Consider the following 13,891-nt stretch of genomic DNA (forward strand, 5'->3'; position numbering starts at 1 on the left):
TCTACTTACTTTTTTTAGAGAGCTTCTTACTGATTAAAGGCCACAACCAAAGACTACTGGACGTGGACATTGACTTTGTTTGATTGGACTGTAAGCGCCATCTCTCACCTTCATTAATCTATGCACCGGTCACATCAAGCACTGTAGTAATCGTAAGGCAACACGTACCAACATAAAAATACATACATTCAGTTTAGATATTGTCTTCTTTCCCAGGTCAGCACTTACTGGCTTGTTATAGCTTCCTTAGCCGCCATAAACCATTAATACAATTACAGGGAGAACCAGGTCAGTGCTGTACATCAGCAACCAACATAAGAAGCCTGCGTGAGGCAGGGACTTTTCGCAGACACCAGGAAGCTGGCTCTGTATATACTATATCAAAATGAGATATAGGGGGTGATTCTAACTTCGGCGGGCGGCGGAGGCCGCCCGCCGAAGTTCCCCCACCAAAATACCGCTCCGCGGTCGAAAGACCGCTGAGGGTATTTTGGGATTTGCCCTGGGCTGGCGGGCGGCCGCCAAAAGGCCGCCCGCCAGCCCAGGGCAAATCAACCTTCCCACGAGGACGCCGGCTCAGAATTGAGCCGGCGTAGTGGGAAGGTGCGACGGGTGCAGTGGCACCCGTCGCGTATTTCAGTGTCTGCATAGCAGACACTGAAATACTTTGTGGGGCCCCCAGGGGCCCCGCGGCACCCCTACCGCCATCCTGTTCCTGGCGGGAGACCCGCCAGGAACAGGATGGCGGTAGGGGGTGTCAGAATCCCCATGGCGGCGGAGCGCGCTCCGCCGCCATGGAGGATTCTGCAGGGCAGCGGGAAACCGGCGGGAAACCGGCGGGAAACCGGCGGGAGACCGCCGGTTTCCCGCATCTGACCGCGGCCGAACCGCCGCGGTCAGAATGCCCTGCGGGGCACCGCCGGTCTGTCGGCGGTGCTCCCGCCGACCCTGGCCCCGGCGGTCTCTGACCTCCGGGGTCAGAATGACCCCCATAGTGTGCACAGAGTCCAGGGGTTCCCCAGAGGCTTAACAGAGGCTAAAGTAGATAATACTAATGCTCTCTTTTACGGTAGTGTGGTCGAGCAGTAAGGCTTATCAGAGAGTAGTGCAAAGCATTTGTTGTACACACACAGACAATAGAAGAAGCACATACTCAATGACTTAACTCCAGACAAATGGTTTTTGTATAGCAAAAATATATTTTCTTAATTTATTTTTAGAACCACAGGATTCAAGTTGCAGGTAAATAATTCAATAGATTCGTATTTCATACATGTATTAACAGTACTTTGTTTGAAATCGATAAGTTATACAGTTTTTGAAATATTGGCAATAATCTGTTTTAAAACTTGACAGTGCAATTTCCAGAAACAGTTCCTGGGGTAAAGAAAAGTTAGATTGTTTTACTGGTAAGTAAAACACTTACAGTTCCAGTCTCCGGGGGTTAGGAAGTCCACAAATTGGGGTTCAAGTTAACCCCAAATACCCACCACTGGCAACACAGGGCCGGCCGGGTGCAGAGGCTTAAAGTGTACGCAAAATTAACATGGGCTCCCATGGAGACTGGGGGCACTCGGTTTCAGATAAGCAGGCAGGTAAATATCCGCATCTTCGGAGGGCAGACCGATGGGGTATAGAGGAGCACTGGGGGGGGCGCAAGTAGGCACCAAACATACACCGTCAGTGGCGCCGGAGCGGCCGGGTGCAGGGTGCAAACAAGGTGTCGGGTCTCCAATGATTCTCTATGAGGGCATCCCGGGGGTCACTCAGAGGCTCTAGGCGAGATCCAGGGGGTCGTCTCGGGCAAACAACAGGCTGGACAGGGAGGAGGGCCACCTGCTGAACGTTGCTGCACCTGGGTTCGGTTTCTCCAAGGCCTGGGGCTGCAGGTGCAGTAGGTCCTTAGGCATCGGATATCTTCGTCCAGAGCATTCGTGGTCAGGGGGGTCTTTGGGATTCCCTCTGCAGGCGTTGTCGTGGAGGGGTGGAGAGGTCAGCCCAGGGTGGGGACTTGCTCAGAATCACATAGGGATCCTCTAGCTGGTTGGACCACCTGGACATGGGCCAGTGGGCGTTGGGTGCAGAGTGGTTAGGGCTCACGCATTCGGAGTGAGGGTGGAGTCCTTAGTTGTTGTTTTTTCTTGGACAGGACTGCTGTCCACAGGAGTTCTTGGTCCTTTTGGATGCAGGGCAGTCTTCTGGAGCTTGGCAGAGGACGCTGGTCCCGCTGGATGCGTCGCTGTTTTTTTTTGTGCAGGTTATTTGAAGCAGGAGACAGGCCGGTAGGGCTGGGGCCAAGTCAGTCGTCATCTTCCTTCTTCTCTGCTGGGGTTTCAGCTTAACAGTCCTTCTTCTTCTTGTTAGGGCGCCAGGAATATGGTGAGCTGGGTTCAGGGAGGCCCTCAAATCCTCGATTTAGGGTGTTTTAGGGGTCAGAGGGCAGTAGCCAACAGCTATTGTCCCTGAGGTTGGCTACACCCTCCTTGTGCCCCCTCCCTTTGGGGAGGGGGCACAACTCTAATCCTGTTGGTCCCTCCTCCAAACCAAGATGGAAGATTCTGCAGGGAGGGGGTCACCTCAGCTCTGGACACCTTAGGGGTGGTCTTGGCTGGGGTGCTCACTCCTCCCTGTTTTCGCTAATTTTCCCACCAGACCTGCTACTAAAAGTGGGGCTTTGTCTGGGGGGCGGGCAGCTCCACTAGCTGGAGTTCCCTGGGGCACTGTAATCCAAGGCTTGAGCCTTTGAGGCTCACCGCCAGGTGTTACAGTTCCTGTAGGGGGGAGGTGTGAAGCACCTCCACTCAGGACAGGCTTTGTTTCTGACCACAGAATGTACAAAGGCTCTCACCCCATGTGGTCAGAAACTTGTCTGAAAGTGGCAGGCTGGCACAGACCAGTCAGTCCTACACTATCAGTTTTGCTAACATACAGGGGGCATCTCTAAGATGCCCTGTGTGTGCATCTTTTAATAAATCCCACACTGGCATCAGTGGATATTTATTGTGCTAAGAAGTTTGATATCAAACTTCCTAGTATTCAGTGAAACCGTGATGGAGCTGTAGAGTTCTGAATGGCCAACTCCCAGACCATAATACTCAATATGACTACACTGCACTTACAATGTCAAAGAATGGACTGGGACACAATAGGGGAATATTGCTCATGCAGCTATGCCCTCACCTGTGGTATAGTGCACTCTGCCTTAGGGCTGTAGGGCCTGCTAGAGGGGTGTCTTACCTATGCCACAGGCAGTGGTTTGTGGGCATGGCACCCTGATAGGGGTGCCATTTCGACTTTGCCTTTTTCTCCCCACTGGCACACACAAGCTGCAAAGGCAGTGCACATGTGCTGGATGAGGGGTCCCCGAGGGTGGCATAATACATGCTGCAACCCTTGGGGACCTTCCCTGGCCACAGGGTCCCTTGTACCATGGGTACCTTTTACAAGGGACTTAACTGTGTGCCAAGGGTGTGCCAATTGTGGAAACAAAGGTACAGATTTTGGGAATGAACACTGGTGCTGGGGCCTCGTTAGAAGGATCCCAGCACACTTTCAATCAAAGTTGGCATTGGCACTAGGCAAAAATTGGGAGGTTAACCATGCCAACAGTGACACTTTCCTACACAGACCATGAGGCCTCCTGGCTCCTTACTTGTTAAATTATTGCACTCTATATTGGCACTCCTGTATGATGTTGGCATACACAGTTCCATCCCATATCCAGGAGCAGAGAATGATAAGGTTTTGGCAAGAACCAAGGTGTGCCTGTGCTCACCTGCAAATGAGTGGCCATTTAGCAAAGGAGTGGCATGAGAACTTTTCGAATCAGTTAGTTTTAACTTTTTCCTTTGTAAATTCAGTGCAAACTGTTACAAGCTCCAGGATAGAGCAGCTATGTTAGTTTGATTCTAGGCCATGCCCTCTTGTGAAATTGACAGTGTCATAGACTCGAATATGTTATTGTTACAGTGTCAGACTCCACAGGGGTACTCCAGCAAGCAGAGGCTACTGGGCCACAACTGTTGTTTTTGAGTTCATTTGCCTATCTTGTCTTCAGGTTTGTCATAATCCTGCTCTGTAAACTCGGCCATGTAACCCTTTCCGCACTTGTCTCTCTCTTGCGCCGTCAAATAACAAACACAATAATTTCCCAACACAATGTTTTACCATTAGTAAAAAGTGAATTACTTTAATCAGAACAAAACGAGATGCAACATAGAAGAAATGTTTATCACCACAAGGTTGCATACCATGAGTGCTATGGGAGGTGTCTGCACTGAAATCAGTAAACTAAAATTCAGGTGCTTACTATAGGTGCAGATGAGCCACTTCCATGGTTTCTGGGACCCATAGGTCAGTCCGAATTACATTTACTAAACAGGTCTCTTTAAACGGGGTTATTGTTAAAATATGCATGCCACATAAATCTGAAGTAAAGGTCACAGGCAAAGTTTAGTTGAGGCGATGTTTTTACCTGAGATTTTGGGCACTTAGGCTTAATTGGAGGCCACAAACGTTCAGGTGCGCTTGTGGGTGCAGCATCTCGGCTAGCTTTCCTCTTCATGCAGGACATGGTTCAGTGGCAGCCGCTTTTGGGAGGTCAACTCTGATTGGGCACGAGCCTGTCTCATTGAGCAGAAGGAAGAGTCAGCACAAGTCCATTGCCCTTTTCTGGTGGTGGTCAGTGGAGCATGCACGCTGCGTGTGAGGTAATTTTGCTGACAAAGGAACAGGCTGAGAGACTTTCGGACAGACTTAGGCCAGCTCAGATTACTCTCACACAAACAGCCCACTCTTCTGGGCCACCCCTTTCCTGGGCTTCTCTTTTCTCGAGCGGTTAGGCCCTGCGTGACCAGACATGCTTCTTCCTCTTCTCAGCAGGTGAGAGAGTCTCCCAAGCCCAGGCGCACTCAGCAATTCCAGCAAGATGTGCAGACTTCAGGTGATGTCCCCTCACTGGATTTTGTATCCTGACATTCAAGATACATTGTTCTGGGGCAACAATACCAGGTTTTCATGGTTGTACTGTCCACTGGTCAAGCAGGCTCAACCCCCTGTAGGCCAAACCCGTTAACTGCCAGTTTAAAATAAAACAGTAAAGATCTGTGAAAGAGGATTTTATCCCGCTAAGGCAAGATTTGGATTCATACATATAAGCTGTTCAAACCTGTACAAAAGGTTGTTTGCAAAATTTACCAGTTTGAGGTTATTTATAAGGCTCTCAGAATGCACTCTGACTAAATGCAAACACACGTAGAAGTGTGAAAGGAGGCACGCCCTCCTACTGCTTTATGGCTTCTTTTCGAGGATTCCATCAGAGGACATGGCTTGGCAAGTGTCTCTTCCATCTGGGGCTAGTTCAGTTTCTGGTAGTCTCTGATTTACAGCCTCACTGTGGAGCGCCAAACTTGCATTTCTAAGTTAAGTGTGTATGTTTACATGCTTTCAAGAGGTTGTCTCCATTTGGAATTGGGAGAATTTGCTAAAGACGGATTACGCTGAACTGTTTTCTTATTTCATCGAGAATCTTTGCTCTTTATGTTATGAAATTTGGTGCTAATAAGTAACACTTTGGGAATATATGTATATGTTGTTCTGAATACCGGCTGTTAATATAAACAATGCTTGTTGCATCCTTAGAGAATCTTTTGTATTTGTATGCTGACATGACAGTGTCAATACGCAGTATCATTATCTAAACAGCGAGGAAATTATGTTGATTCCTTGTGAGTCAAGTGAACTAGAAAGACTATTAAATTGGATACATGTCTCAAAAGGCAAAAATGTTCAAAGTATTCCCACCCCGCATGTACCTTTGAGAAAAGAGTTATCCTTTCTATTGTCATTTTCCTTCACATATGTACAGTGCTTGTCTTTGCTGGAGAAAACTTCAGTGAGTCAGCATGTCCAGGTTTTATTGAATGAGCAATACACCAGCTTTAAGCAACACACCAGCTTTCAGCAGTTGCAGGTGTTTGTTATAACAGGGAGCTAGAAAAGTCTGGTACAAACTTACAGTAGATGCTTACCATTCTTGCAGTACAGGTCAAGAACATCAGTATTAGGATGGGTTAAGTCACACAAAAGTTAATTGGCAGGTAGGTGCGGTATAAATAGGTGCGCTTAAAGCTAGAGGCAAGACATAAAAAGAGGATAGATGTGGCCTGTTTCTTTCTCTGCAGGTTTACACGCAGCGTGTTTGGGTTATTGTGTCTTAGATGATTCTGTTTTGGAAGATAGTCGTATTTTGTATAATCTGTACCTGTTTGTGGTAGAATTGTGCTGTGTTTTTGATACTCCATCAAGGTAACCTTGATCTTCTCATTTATTTGGCTCAAATCAACCAATTGGTTGTTGAAGCAGATTGGCCAAAGGCCAAGTGGGCTTTTTGTATATGCCACTTGAGTTCAGTTCTTAGGGTTTATTTCGACAGAGAGGCTTATCATGGATTTCTCTAAATTGCAAGTGGTACTCGAGTGGCCACTGCCTACCTCAGTGTAGGCAGCACATAGGTTCATTGTATTTGTAATTAATTTTTAATCAGTGTTTTATTTCATTTTTTTCAGATAGTGACACCTACAAGAGTCTTACTACATGGATGAAAAACTTTCCAGTGGAACTCAGAGACTGATTAGGCCTTTAAGCTCTTGAACACATATCTGATTCCACCCCTATTGTAGGAGGCTGGCCTGGTTTGTAGTGGGTACCTATGGTGCGCACACCTTTAATCAGGTCCTGTTATCCCTTATTAGTGAAATATAGGCAGTGTCTAGAAGCCAGGCTCTCTAGAGGTAGCTGTAGCTGAGCAGCCAAGGCTTATCTAGGAGACATGCAAAGCTCATGCAATACCACTGTAGTCACACAGTACTCAAACACATGAAAGAAAATACTGTGTTACAAAAATAGTCACTTTTTTTGGTGACACAAATGCCAAAAATACCATAGAGACTATATTCCCTTAGGAGGTAAGTAATACACAAATTATATACACTAGTATGCAAAAACAGGTGTAAAAACAGTTAAAAAATAGTGTAAATAGTGAAAATCACAATAGTTAGAAATGGGCTTAGGGGGAACACAAACCATATACTAAGAAAGTGAAATGCGAAAGTCGGTTTCCCACCTAGGCAAGTGTAGTGTGTAGAAGGCCGCTGGGAGTATTAGAAAACACCAAAGGTGAGTTATAGATCTCACCCCAGAGCCGAGGAAAGCATGAGTAAATCACAGTAACTTTCCTAGAACACACAAGAGCACGAGAAAGAAGATATTGGAAGAACCAGAAGAAACTGCAAGACACCAATAGTGGATTCCTGGACCTGAAGACCTGTGGAAGAAGGGGACCAAGTCCAAGACGCACAGAAGAGTCCAGGGAGAACAGGAGCCCCCGGATGAAGGTGCAAAAGAAGAACAATCAGTGAAGAACAACAGTCAGTACTGCACCCAAGAAGACAAATGTGGGTTCCTGGTTTGTGCAGATGATGTCCCACGCTGGATGGATGATTGCAGTCTGGTTTGCGTTGCTGGAGTCCGCCAACAAGCCTTGGCACATGCAAAGTCCGCGGTTAGCGGAAAATCCAGTAAGGATCAGGTTGACTCTACCCAGGAGGGGGAGTCAGAGAGGGCTCTCAGCAACTCGGAGAGCCCACAGAAGACCAGGCAGCACATACAGGAGCCCCACAGCACGGGGACAAGGGAGGTGTAAAAGGGGGCCCATGCAGCACTTCGACAAAGGCTCCCACGCTGCCGGAGAACCACTCAGGGAGATGTGCGCCGCAGGTAAGAGTGCTGAGGGCCAGAGCTGCATGAATAACTTTGTGGAAGGATGCCAACAAGCCTTGGCAACTGCAACACATGCAGTGCACGGGGATACTGTCTTGCGAGGGGAAGCAAGTTCTTACCTCCACCAAAGTTGGACAGTAGGACGTCAAGACCGGCGGGACCACTTCAGTTCACCACCCGTGATGCAGAATCCACGCAGCTCAGCAAGAGAGGGGATCCACGCAGCCGGTCGTCGATGCAGGGGGAGTGACTCCTTCACCCTAAGGAAGATTCCTTCGCTCTTTTGGTACAGGCTGAAGACAGGCTGACCACTGAGGATGCACGGCCGGGAAACTGTTGCACTTGCAGGCATGAGCTGAAGATACAATGTTGCAGAAGTCGTCTTTGCTTCTTTGTTGCAGTTTGTAGAGTTCCTGGAGGGTCCAGATGCAGTTTCTTCGGTGAAAAGGTGAAGTAGAGGATGCAGAGGATTCCTGCTGGAGTCTTGCTATCCGAATCTGAAGAAACACCCATAGGAGAGGCCCTAAATAGCACTAAAAGGGGGATTGGTCAATTAAACAGGTAAGCACCTATCAGGGGAAGGCTCTGATGTCACCTGCTGGCACTGGCCACTCAGATGCTCCCAGAGTTCCCTGCCAACTTGTAATCCAAGATGGCAAAACCCAGGGACCCCCTGTAGGAGCGCTGAGCACCACCCCTGGGGTGGTGATGGACAGGGGCGTGGTCACTCCCCTTTCCTTTGTCCAGTTTCATACCAGAGCAGGGACTGGGGGTCCCTGAACCGGTGTAGACTGGATTATGCAAGGAGGGCACCAAATGTGCCCTTCAAAGCATTTCCAGTGGCTTGGGGAGGCTACCCTTCCAAGCCTGTAACACCTATTTCCAAATGGACAGGGTGTAACACCCCTCTCCCAAAGGAAATCCTTTCTTCTGCCTTCCTGGGCTTGAACTTCTCAAGCAACAGGAGAGCAGAACCCTGTCTGAGAGGCGGCAGCAGCTGGGGCTACCTGGGAAACCTCAGAAAGCTGTAATGGCAATACAGGTCGTCCTCTAAGGAGACCCCAGAGTGCATGGAATCAAACAACCAATGCTTGCAAAAGCCTTGGGGTATGAATCGAACATGTTTGATACCAAACATGCCTATGTTCGGAGTTACCATTATGTAGTTGAACATAGGTAGTGACCTATGTTCGGTACACACGTAAAATGGCGTCCTGCACTCATGAAGTCCAGGAAAATGGTCCTGGAGGTCTTGGGGGCACCTTTGCTAGTGCAGGGGTGCCCTCACACACAGGTTCTCTGCATCCTGCCCTTAGGGCTGGAGGGCCTGCTATAGGGGTGACTTATAAGTGACCTGGTGCAGTGTAAATGGCAGTGAAAGAGTGAATGCACATTTTCACGAAGGCTGCAATGGCAGTCCTGCAGAAGCCTTTGCATGGGCTACCTATGGGTGGCAAAAGATATGCTGCAGCCCATAGGGATCACCTGAAGCCCCAATGCCCTGGGTACCTAAGTACCATATACTAGGGACTTATAAAGGGACACCAGTATGCCAATTGTGGGTGAAATACTGGGTTACCAGAAAACAGGGGGTGGTACCCAAAATGAGGACTTCTGGTTTGTCAGAGTTGAGCTTGAAGCGACTGTCTTCATTCAGACGGCGACTGCCTTCATCCCGCTGTGGAAGTTGGTCTTCGGGACTGTAGGTTTGTCAGTGAGAGAGAGGATCAGCTGAGTGTCGTCGGTGTAGGAGACAATGTTGAGGCCGTGGTTTCTTACGATGTCTGGTAGCAGGGCCATGTAGATCACACAAAGCCCTCCACGACAAGGGACCGGAATACCTCAACAGACGCCTCAGCTTCTACGTCCCCACCCGCCACCTGCGCTCCTCTGGCCTCGCACTTGCTGCTGTCCCTCGCATCCGCCGCTCCACGGCGGGTGGGAGATCTTTCTCCTTCCTGGCGGCCAAGACCTGGAACTCCCTCCCCACCAGCCTCAGGACCACCCAGGACCACTCCGCTTTCCGGAGACTCCTAAAGACCTGGCTGTTCGAGCAGCGTTAACCCCCCCTTTTTTTCCCCTAGCGCCTTGAGACCCGCACGGGTGAGTAGCGCGCTTTATAAATGTTAATGATTTGATTTGATTTGATTTGATGTTGAAGAGGGTGGGGCTCAGGTAGGAGCCTTGGGGGACACCGCAGTTGAACTCTGTAGGTTCGGATGTGAGCCTGGCTCTTCGGATACGGCCGGTGAGGAAGGAGAGGATCCATTTCAGGGCTTTGCCAGAGATGCCGGCGTCATGGAGCCTTGCGCAGAGGGTGGGGTGGGAGATGGTCTCGATGGCGACCGAGAGTTCCAGGAGGATGAGTGCTGTGGTTTCACCTTGGTCCAGGAGATTGCGGATGTTTTCTGTTGCAGCGAGGAGGGCAGTCTTAGTACTGTGGTTGCTTCCGAAGCCGGATTGGGAGGGATCCAGTATGTGGTTTGTCTTGATGAATTCGGTGAGTTGTGCGTTGATGGCTTTTTCAATTACTTTGGCCGGGAAGGGGAGCAGAGAGATGGGTCTGTAGTTCTTGAGGGCGTTGGGACTGTGGAGGGTTTCTTCAGCCCGGGGTTGATCTCTGTGTGTTTCCACTCCTCAGGGAAGGTGGCGGTCTCGATGGAGCAGTTGATGGTGGAGCAGAGCTTGAGGGCGATGGTGTCACTGGCTCGGTTGAAGATGTGGTGGGGGCACGGATCCTAGGGGGCTCCGTAGTAGATGGTCTTCATGATCTGTTGGGTGTCATCGGTGGTGAGGGTGGTCCAGTTGGTCAGGGTCAACTGGAATCCGGAACCTTTGGGTGCGGTTGTTGCGGGTTGGGATGGTGAGCCCTGTGTTATGTAGCTGTTGTATATGTTGGTGATCTTGTGGTGGAAGAAGGTGGACAAGGCCTGCGGCCAAACCCTCCCCCCAAGCATGCAACCAACCCCATGCTGTGCACATCCTTTGGTCATGCACGGTGGTTGGTTGGCCACAAGGCCTGGCCCTAGGGACCCCACCCTCCAGGTCCATATACATTAATTAAAAGGGGACTGAGCCTTACAGCCCACCTCCCCAAGCCTTATTAGGTCCTGGGGACCCCATCCCCCATGGCTGTTTTTCTTTTTTTTATTAAAGTGAAGGGGGATTATATGCCCAGGTGGCACTGTCCTACCTGGGTGGGTCTAGGTGGTCAAATGATGAAGCATGACACTATATAGTGTGTGAGACCACCTAGTCCGTAAAAGGAAATCCCCTTTTTTCCCACCCCCCGTTGTTCCTCTCCGAATATGCACTCGGTAATTTCCAACTGACATTCCACTGACTTTACCCTTCCAAATAGGAATACATACAACCCAGGGCTACGCTAATATCCGCGACGTCCTCTTTTAGAGAACCCCGTACTTTCGTGTGTATTTTGGATTATATGCCCCCCCATCCCCTGGGACCCGCATTAGTTAAATGCGGGTGCCCACCCAGGGCACCCACCATATACTCTTGCCATGGCCCAGACGTGGTTGCTGTGCTCAATATGCCACTGGATTCAGGCTAGCATGGCTAATGAGGAGTAATACCCAGAAACCGGTCTCAGGATGCTTGTTTCCAGTCCAGGGAGGGCCTTGCAGTTCAGGCTGATCTGTTCCCATGGTGAGCAAGGTCAAGACTGATTTGCATAAGGTGGGGTCCAAACTGAAACTGGAAGGTGGTGGTCTCGATGGAGCAGCTGATGGTGCAGCAGAGCTTGGGGCGATGGTGTCACTGGCTCGGTTGAAGATGTGGTGGGGCCACGGATCCTAGGGGGCTCTGTAGTGGACGGTCTTCATGATCTGTTGCGTGTCATCGGTGGTGAGGGTGGTCCAGTTAGGGTCAACTGGAATCCGGAACCTTTGGATGCGGTTGTTGCGGGTTGGGTTGGTGCGCCCAGTGTTATGTTGCAGTTGTATATGTCGGCGATCTTGTGGTGGAAGAAGGTGGCAAGCTTGTTGCAAAGGACTTGGGAAGGGGGGATGTCTGTGGGGTTGGAGCTGGGTTTGGCGAATTCTTTGATCACGGTGAAGGGTTCTTTGCTGTTGTGTGCGTTGTCGATGATTCGTTCTTGTATGGTGGTTTTCTTTGTGGTTCTGATGAGGCAGCGGTGTGATGTGATGGCGGTTTTGATGGCTGCGTGGTCGGCTGGGGTCTTAATGCTCCTCCATCCTCTCTCGAGTCATCTACAGGTGCGTCTGGACTCTTAGAGGGCGGGGGAGAACCATCTGGCTTTCTCGGTGGTCTGTTTGCCGGAGGGTTTCCTGAGGGGGGGCCAGAGTGTTGGCGCAGTTGGAGGTCCCTTGGTAGAGGAGGCATGCAGAAGTGGTGGCATCTGTGGAGGTTGGTAGTGGTGTGTTGGGTAGGGTAGTGGCGAGTTGGTCTTCGGTGACCTTGTTCCAGCATCTGCGCAGGAGGCGTGGTGGTGAAGGGCGGGTTTGATTTTCTTAGGGCAGAATTTATAGTTACTTAAGATAACTATAACTGGTGAATTTTAGTGAGTTTTAGAGTTTAAAATGTTACGTTGTTGCTGAACATTTCACCTAAGTATAACTTTAACCTTCATTTATTTCAGTGAATTTACAGAGTTTACTTAATGTGAAGTGATATTTCATTACCATTCATAAATCCAACCTCCACGCCACACACAACAATGGGTTAGCTGCAGGGCCTGGCCTGCGGTGGGCCCTGCACATATAGGTTGGTGGGGTTGGCCATAAGGCCTGGCCTCCTCCCAAGCCCTGTGGCCAATCCTCCCATAAAGGCAGCCACCACTACAGTGCACAGGGCCTTCAACCTTGTTCGGCAGGGGCTTGGCCACAAGGCCTGTGGGCAAACCCTCCCCCAGGCATGCAACCAACCCCATGCTGTGCACATCCTTTGGTCATGCACGGTGGGGGTTGGCCACAAGGCCTGGCCCTAGGGACCCCACCCTCCAGGTCCATATACATTAATTAAAAGGGGACTGAGCCGTACAGCCCACCTCCCCAAGCCTTATTAGGTCCTGGGGACCCCATCCCCCAGGGCTGGTTTCTTTTATTATTAAATTGGAGGGGGATTATGTGCCCCCCATCTCCTGTGGCCCACATTAGTTAAATGTGGGTGCCCACCCAGGGCACCCACTATATACTCTTGCCATGGCCCAGATGTGGTTCCTGTGCTCGATATGCCGCCGGATTCAGGCTAGCATTGCTGATGAGGAGTGATACCCAGAAGCCGGTCCCAGGATGCTTGTTTCCATTTCAGGGAGGGCCTTGCAGTTCAGGCTGATCTGTTCCCATGGGGAGCAAGGTCAAGACTGATTTGCATAAGTTGGGGTCCAAACTGGAATGGCGTGGCGAGCAAAAAAATCCAATGGATTTAGGCCCAGAACTGTGACTGGGGGGGAACTTTTGATTTGTTTAGCATTTCGTCCATCAGCTGTTCTTTTTGCATTTGTCTCCCTAAGTGGGAAGGGTATGTCCAGATGTGGGTCCCCTGCTTGCTATGGCCCCAGATTCAAGCTAGCATTGCTGATGAGGGGTGATGCCCTGAAACCTGTCACAGGATGCTTGTTTTCGGTCCAGGTAGGAGCTAGCCTTACAGTTCGGGCTGGACTATTCCCATGGGGAGCAGGGCCAAGACTGATTTGCATATAGGTGGGCCCAAACTGGAATGGCGCAGGGAGAAAAAAATTAATTTAGGATCTGTGACTGGGGGTCATTTGTTCAGCATTCCATCCATCATCTGTTTTTTTTTTGCATTTACTGCCTATCAAGGCAGGGTGTTTGGTATTTAAAAGTACAACATGCAAAGGTTAAACTTAAACCTATCCTTTCAGTGACTACCACCTCATAGCTATTTTCACTAGCAGGGTTGGCTGTTCCACAGGAAAGTATTGGATTACAATATTTATTTAGCTAAATAAATATTATCTCCATCTAGGAAACAGCTACGAATGAAATTTTTGACTCCTTGAAATATTTTTACAAGACAAATTCACTTGTGAAATCTGATTCTTTGGGAAAAAAGTACTTTAAACATGTCTCCTTTACCCGTCTAAAGTCCCTGGAAGATAATTCTGCATTTT

This window comes from Pleurodeles waltl, chromosome 1_2, assembly GCF_031143425.1.
Source record: "Pleurodeles waltl isolate 20211129_DDA chromosome 1_2, aPleWal1.hap1.20221129, whole genome shotgun sequence".
Lineage (NCBI taxonomy): Eukaryota > Metazoa > Chordata > Amphibia > Caudata > Salamandridae > Pleurodeles > Pleurodeles waltl.